We start from the raw sequence: 7,548 nt of genomic DNA, 5'->3' as shown, positions 1-7,548 counted from the left end.
ACATCCAATAGTAACATCTCGATATCCACATCACCAATGGTCTCAAGTTCCACCTAGCCACCACTTTAGTGTAGTATTAATATTCCACTCGACATTATCTTGCCACATCAACATACCACACCAACACCACATCAACATGCCACACCAACACCACATCAACATGCCATGTCAGCGCCACATTAGCATGCCACATCAACAAGGACCCACTTGATGCCACATCATCATGACACAACAACATGTTGGCTCAACTGTCTTGTGGTTAGCACATGGTAGCTTCATCAGTCCATGTCAATTCTCCTCGTTATCACTTACCACATTAGGCCCCTTACTGAGTTTTAGCCATGTCAAGGGAAAAGTATGATATTTGTGTTCTGAATATCCTAAATCCTGAAAGCTGATAAGCCAAAAATCACTACATCCCCATCACATGATGGTAACCCAACTCTTGATAATAGATGTACTTGTTAGTTTCCATTTCTATTGAAGGTTTATGTTGGTAGACCCTCAATGGATAACCCAACACTGGATATCTTGATAACTAACATCGTGGGCTTTGAAACACCTCTATTGTTGGCATTTTAGTGTTGGCATTGATGTCAATAGGTTCATGGTGCTTCTTGTCATGTGCATATGTGATGGATGTTTGGCTTGATGGTCTTGTTAGTTGGCATTGATGTCAACATACTTATGACTAGACCTAGTGGAGATGATGTTGTGGTTGCTGAATAGAGATGGATTTCACATGTGATGATTGGATTGAGGTTGGCATGTTGTTGTTGGTTGGAGATGCTACGCTACATGTGGTTGGAGTGCTGATCTAGGTGCTGCATATGTATCTACATGTCTTGGAGACATTGTATATGCTGCTACATGTGTTGGGTTGTGGATGCTTGTGTTGGAGGCACCTCCATCAGTGTTGGAGGCAGTTGGATGACATGATGTTGTTGCTACAGGAGTTGGAGATGCTGCTACAAGAGTTAGAGATGTTTCTCAAAGTTGCTAGAGGTGTTTGGATAGATTGTGGTTGTTGCTTGAGGAGATGGAGGTGATGATATTGGTGATGAGGTTGGCAGACTAGGTCTTACATGTCAGCGAATTTTTCTTGGCCTATGTCATCATTTTTAGACTTGTCACAAAGGATTGGAGGGATGTTCATGAACTGAAGAAGATGATCCATCAGTTGGAAGAGTCTTGGATTGATGTTTTAGTGTTTTTCTTTAATATTTTCCCCAGTCACATGGAGCTAAGCCCATGGGAGTGACTGAAAAGCTCCAGTCACTGGAAGACATGCCTATGGGAGTGACTGTGATGTTCCAGTTGAATTTGTTCAATGTTGTGCATGCGACCGAGCATGTTCATGAGTTTTTCTCTGGATTTCTCACACTGTATAGCTAATTTTTGTATTATGGTGAAGCTTATGATAAGAAATTTTTGATTTATGGCCGAAAAAGTTTGTGGGACCTCCAGAAATTAATCAAAGTTGAAAATATCAAAAGGAAAATGGATTTAGTGGCTTGATCGAGTCAATGAGCTAGATCCGTACCAAATCAAGCATATGAAAAAAGTTTATGGGGCTCAGTAGTTCTTTGTAATTATTGAGTTGAGCATCTTAGTTCATCTATATATTGGAGATAACTCAATGATAGTATGGCTGGATGAGTGATGTGTTGAGTGAGTGTGTGTTTGGAGGATAGTCTACAGAATGTGTGAGTTGTATTATGCATAATTTCTAAAGCAATTTACAGTTGTTGCAACAATTAGCTAAAGTATGTTTTAGCTAATATTTTGTGCAACTAGTGAGGAGATTATTAGAGTTTGATTGCAGGAGTATTTGGAGATTATTTTTCCGTTTGTGTGGAGAGATTGTGTTGTAGTTTGTTGTGCAGATTTGGGTTTCAATTTTGTGCTTTGATGATATGTTGTTGCGGTGCTCATGTTGAGAAGTTCTTGGTTCTAGTCTGAAATATTTTGAAATGAGAACCACATAAAGAAGTGGAGTTGGGTGATTCCGACAAAATCGATATAAGTGAGTAGTTTTCTCAATCCAATGGTGATTGGATAGTTCGGTAGAAACTGGGCGAGGCTTGTTGGTTCTGGTCGCTTCTAGCAGATCAGAGTCTGTAGAGTCATTTGTTAGTTCAGGAGTATTTGAGCAAGGATCGTTGATTTTGGTGGCATTCAACGAATGATAGTCTGTAGATCTACATGAGAAACAATCTCCATTTAATAGTAGCCATGTATATCTTTATGCAAAGAATTTTTTGACATAATAGAATTTGAGTAGCACAACAGTAACAGATGTTTTTTTTCCCTAGAGAGGTTTTTCCACCAAACATACTTGTGTTCATTGTGTTGATTTATTTTATGGTGTCATATCTATATTTGATGCTCTAATCTATGGTTTTTCTTTTCACTTTATGCATGGTTAAATATTAATAATTTGGAGAAAAATTTATAAGTGCTCTCACAACTGATTCACCCCCCCCTTCTCAGTAGTGATCTAGTTTCCAACATCTATAGCATCCAATACAGTTCTTAGTTAATACTTCATTTCATAGGTTCCCATCCCATAGGGGATGGGTTCCAATGGTCACTCCCAGGGGAAATTTTAAGGATGGAAATTTATCTTAAAGTTTAGAAACCTTGGCGAATCCCACTAGTCCATAATATGAAATCTATAAAATGAATGGAGATATTTTTGTAAAAATATTCAAATTTATAATATTTTTATATAGTCTATATATAATTTTTTGGCGATTTTTAGGGTAAAATAATTTCATTCTATAAAATTTGGGCGAATCAATTTTACAAAAAAATGGAAATTAGTGAATCTTTTTTTGGAAAAAGTATAGAAAATTAGCCAATGGGCGAATATTAGCACCTAAAATTTTCCCTAGTGACTCCTCAGTCGATACCTTACCTCTGATTTGATATGGACATCAATTAGTGGGGATAGTCTTGTAATTCGATGGACTTGTCGATTTCATTGGTATCAAGAGTTATTTTTAGAACAGTTGAAGAAACTCCTAACCTTTGATAAGTGTTGAAGATGTAACTAGTGCCAATATTCATAATGTAATATAAATCTATCATTAATTAATTTATTCATTATTATATTTTTCATTTTTGGTCAAAGCATGTTCTTCATGCTTATAGAGTAAAAAAAATTTATTTTGAGAAAGAAAATGTACTTGAGTCATGTCCCATTTGGACGTTTGTAAGGAAAATAATTTTGAATTTTTATTGAGTCAAAGTCCACCAAAAATGTACATCTTCTGCACCCAATGAAGGAGTAATTGAACAAGATTAAGAAGAGAAATAACTCACACATTTGGAGGAATTTAATTAAAACAAGGACGAATTTTAGTGCTAGTTGTAGGGCCGAATTTCAGAGCTTATTGCAAGCCCAAAATTTCAGGAAGGTGACCAGTTTGACCTATGTTGACTTTGTAGGTGTCTTGGAGGAGGGATGGACTTAGATTTTTTTTTGGTAGTTATGGTCTTGGTCTTGGATATCTCATTTTGATCTAATTCTATAAGAGAAGGATTGTTGTTGGGTTTTCTCCCTTGTGGGGTTTTTCCCTAGCTTGGAGCCTAATTTTTGTGTCTCTTATCTCTTTATTTTCTTGGAATATTAAACATTTTGTATAAGTTTTGATGATGAAGAAATAAGAGGAATCAATCCTTGTCTACCCTATGTATGGTTTCTTAGCATGGTATTAGAGCTATGGTGAAGACATGAGCACTGTTAGGGAAACCCTAAGTAGGGCTAAATCTAGAAGAAATAAGAGCAAAAGGATAATATGTAGAGAATCCAAGATCATAAAAGTGTTGAGGTCAGGGAACACTCTTAAGGAAGATCAAATCTCTGAGGGCTAAACTAATTCAATTTATTCATCTCTGCAATCTATAAAGACACAAGGAAAGATGAAGGGAGAGATTTAGAAGGAAGAATATATGTGATTTATATGTTATCTCTCAAAATAGAAAGGAAGGTTAGAGCTCTGTAATAGTTTCCCATGGAATACAAATTATCCAAGGTTCCTATTGACTGTGATGCGAGTTTATATCTACAATGATGTGAGTTTTTCTGTGATGGAAGTTTCTGTGACACATTTATCTATAGTGATGCGAGTTCTTGTAGCTTATCTCTCAAAGCTAATGGGAGTTCTAGTGGTACCTCTTCCTACAATGAAGCATGCTTCTTATGGAACCTATATCTATATGACATGGTAGGCATATATAATTTTTTTTTGGCTAACTATCTATGTGGACAAGTCTATTATATGTAAAAATAATGAAGCTTATATGTATATATATGTATAGATATATGTATATGTATATATATATATATATATATATATATATATATATATGTATATGTATGTATATATATATATATATGTATGTATATATATATATATATGTATATATACATATATATATATATATATATACATATACATATATATACATACATATATATATATATATATATATATATATCTATATATATATATATATATGTATATGTATGTATATATATATATATATATATATATATATATATATATATATATATATATATATATATATATATATATATATATATATATATATATATATATATATATATATATATATATATGGAGAAGTATATTCATTAAAGAAGGCTGAAACTATCCCTAGAAAGTGACATCCAAACCTTCTATGGCACTGTGGTTTACAAAATTTTCTGTGGCACAATTAAGGGCTGAGTCTCCTCAAAGAAAAACACTTGTATTATCAAGGAGAAATATTTTTTTCACAAACGTGTGGCCACAAGTTTCAAGGTGACTACATGACTGAGATATAAAACAATATCTATGTGGAATCTCTCGAGCATGAAACAATGTTTGGCATATCTCCAAGGATTGCAATAGTACGAAGTATACTTCTTAGACATAACACATATAGAAATAGTGTGAAGGAACAAGATATATGTGACATATATATGTAAGTGACAAATTTCACCTATACATCTATGCAATAAGAAACAAATTTATGTGAAACCAATCTATGAATAAAAGGACGAGACTCTGTGAAGGACTGTGATAATGAAGCTCATCTCTATGGCATATAACTGAACTTGTGGTACTCAGTCATGTGATATGAACTAAGAACCTATTGAGGTTAAGTATGATTTGAATTCCCTTGTTTTGGAAAAACAAATACTTGATGATGGTCAAAATATCTTTGTGATGAAAAGCATCTACACTGAGAATTTTTAAAGTTTACATGACATAAGGCACCTGAAAGTTGTGTGACAATTCCGAGGTTTAAGAACTCTGAAGTCAATACACAAATCCGAGTCATAAAGAAAAAATGAAGTCCAAACATATGACATCTGAATTGTTTCAGAAAAGACACTTATCACTTTGAAGCAAATTGGGACTAAAAGTGCATCGAATCCTCTATAACATCTCTTCTGTGTACTAAATCCTTTTAGGGTTCATTTTTGTGGTTCGTATCCTAGTTTGAAAACTGAAAGTCTGAGGCACCTCTATTAAATGAAGATGATATACATAAGTGGAAGAAAGGGTCAAATACATTCTATTTCAAAGGATTAGATCTCTATGAAAATGTACGTATAACTTCTATTCATTTCAAAGTTCTCTTGCTATGTCCATTATATAGAATAAAATGTTAAGGTCATGGAGTATTCACATGAATATTAAGTTACCATTAACATATTATTAAAAGGATATGTATAGTCATCTTGTATAACAAGTCTTGTCTCCTCTCTTGAGGACATTGACATAATCAATATCTTAATATTTAAATCCTTTCCTCGTAAAGTTAGATAACCTGTAAGATCTAGAAACTCCATATCTTAGAAGGATTTTCTATGATATTTCTAGGGTTTATAACTAACATATTATTATACATTTAGAAATTTCGATTTGAAAGTTGACGGGCCTTGAATAATTTGGCATCCAGGGTTTGTAAACCCTAGCAAAGGTTTGCGTTAGGAAAACCCTAGAATCAAAACCCTAACTAATCGTTTCCACTATAGGAATAAGATCTAACTCTTGAAAATGACATAAATTACATCATGCTAATGTGAGAACAAGGTTGACAGGTCTAATATTAAAAGGGAGTTGACCTTCCTAAAAAATATAAGTACTTCACATCTCCTTTCTTTAATTACTATTATTGCTATTTTGTTTATGCACTTTGTTTTTTGTTCTTTCACAATCTTCTAATAAAGTTTGTGGGTCAAATTAAGAACTATATAATCTTTATTAGTAGATGGGAGAATTGGAAGACCATAACAAAGCAAAAAGATTTATCTGAATCATAATAGACATAAATGAAGAAGGACGAAGCAATTTGGAGTATGCATCAAAGAAGTTGATTAGATGACAATAGGAAAGCAAGTTTTAATAAAAGGGAAGAATTTCGCTTACCTTAGTTGGAAAGAGGGAGTTGTAAGATCTTGGATACAATACTGCTTGAAGTTTGAGTAGGAACTGGTATGATTTATTGGAAGAGTATGAAGCAAAATTTTGTTGCAATGTGAAGGAAGAAGATGTGAAGGCTTGTATAATTAGTTGTTAAGAAGTTTGGGTCCATAATGTGTTTGATGAAATACTTGATGACATGTTGGATTTGATTATGATATCGTTAAAATATTCATGAAGATTGCTAGAGAACTATGAAGGTCAAATTGATTTATGATTCGAGATTATGATGCAGATAGGAGCCGAGAAGCTATAACTGATCTCCATGGAAGAACATGTAGCTGATGTAAGGGAAGTATGAGTACTTTCGACACAAGCTTAGGCTTGTAGTTATCTCCTCCTGAGTTGAGAGGGAGTGAGGGTATCCTCCCCGGTTGAGAGGGAGTGAGGGTGCATCGTGTTCTTCATGTGTCATGTACTATGGATAGGGCTAACAACCATGAGCCTAGTGGATGAACACTGGAAGGTAGAATGGTGGATTATATAATCATTTGGGATCAATATTATTTAAATATATGTACTGTGACCAAAACTAACAACCACAAGTCAAGTACATTGATCTAAGATAAGAATAATCCTAAGGAATGACATTTCCTTGTGACAATGGATTTGGAAATGGTCATGTGAGGACATACCTTAGTGAACACCCGGGTGGCGTATGTGCCTCAGAGAGGTGGTGGTATCTAAATTTATGCCTCCCAACATTGTGCTCATATCTAGTGGAGAGATAGAGCTTACTTGTCAAGGCCTTGGCAGTTTGACAATGCTAGTTATGATGATTTTATCATCATTGATGTTGATCAATCTAGGTCCTTTCTTAAATGAATATTTCAATTTGATATTTTCTTGTTGACTCATTATGAATACCTCTCTAGTTAAGAGGGAGTGTTGAAGATGTAACTAGTTTCGACCTTGATAATGTAATGTAAATCTATCAGTCATTTATTTATTCATTATTATAATTTTCGTTTTTGGTCAAAGCATGGTCTTCATGCTTATAGAGTAAAAAAGAAATTATTTTGAGTCAAAGAAAATGTACTTGAGT

This window comes from Pinus tabuliformis, chromosome 6 (assembly GCF_031772625.1).
Source record: "Pinus tabuliformis cultivar Carrire ecotype Pingquan chromosome 6, CPIR1, whole genome shotgun sequence".
NCBI classification, from domain to species: Eukaryota; Viridiplantae; Streptophyta; class Pinopsida; order Pinales; family Pinaceae; genus Pinus; species Pinus tabuliformis.
This window is presented reverse-complemented; position numbering follows the sequence as displayed.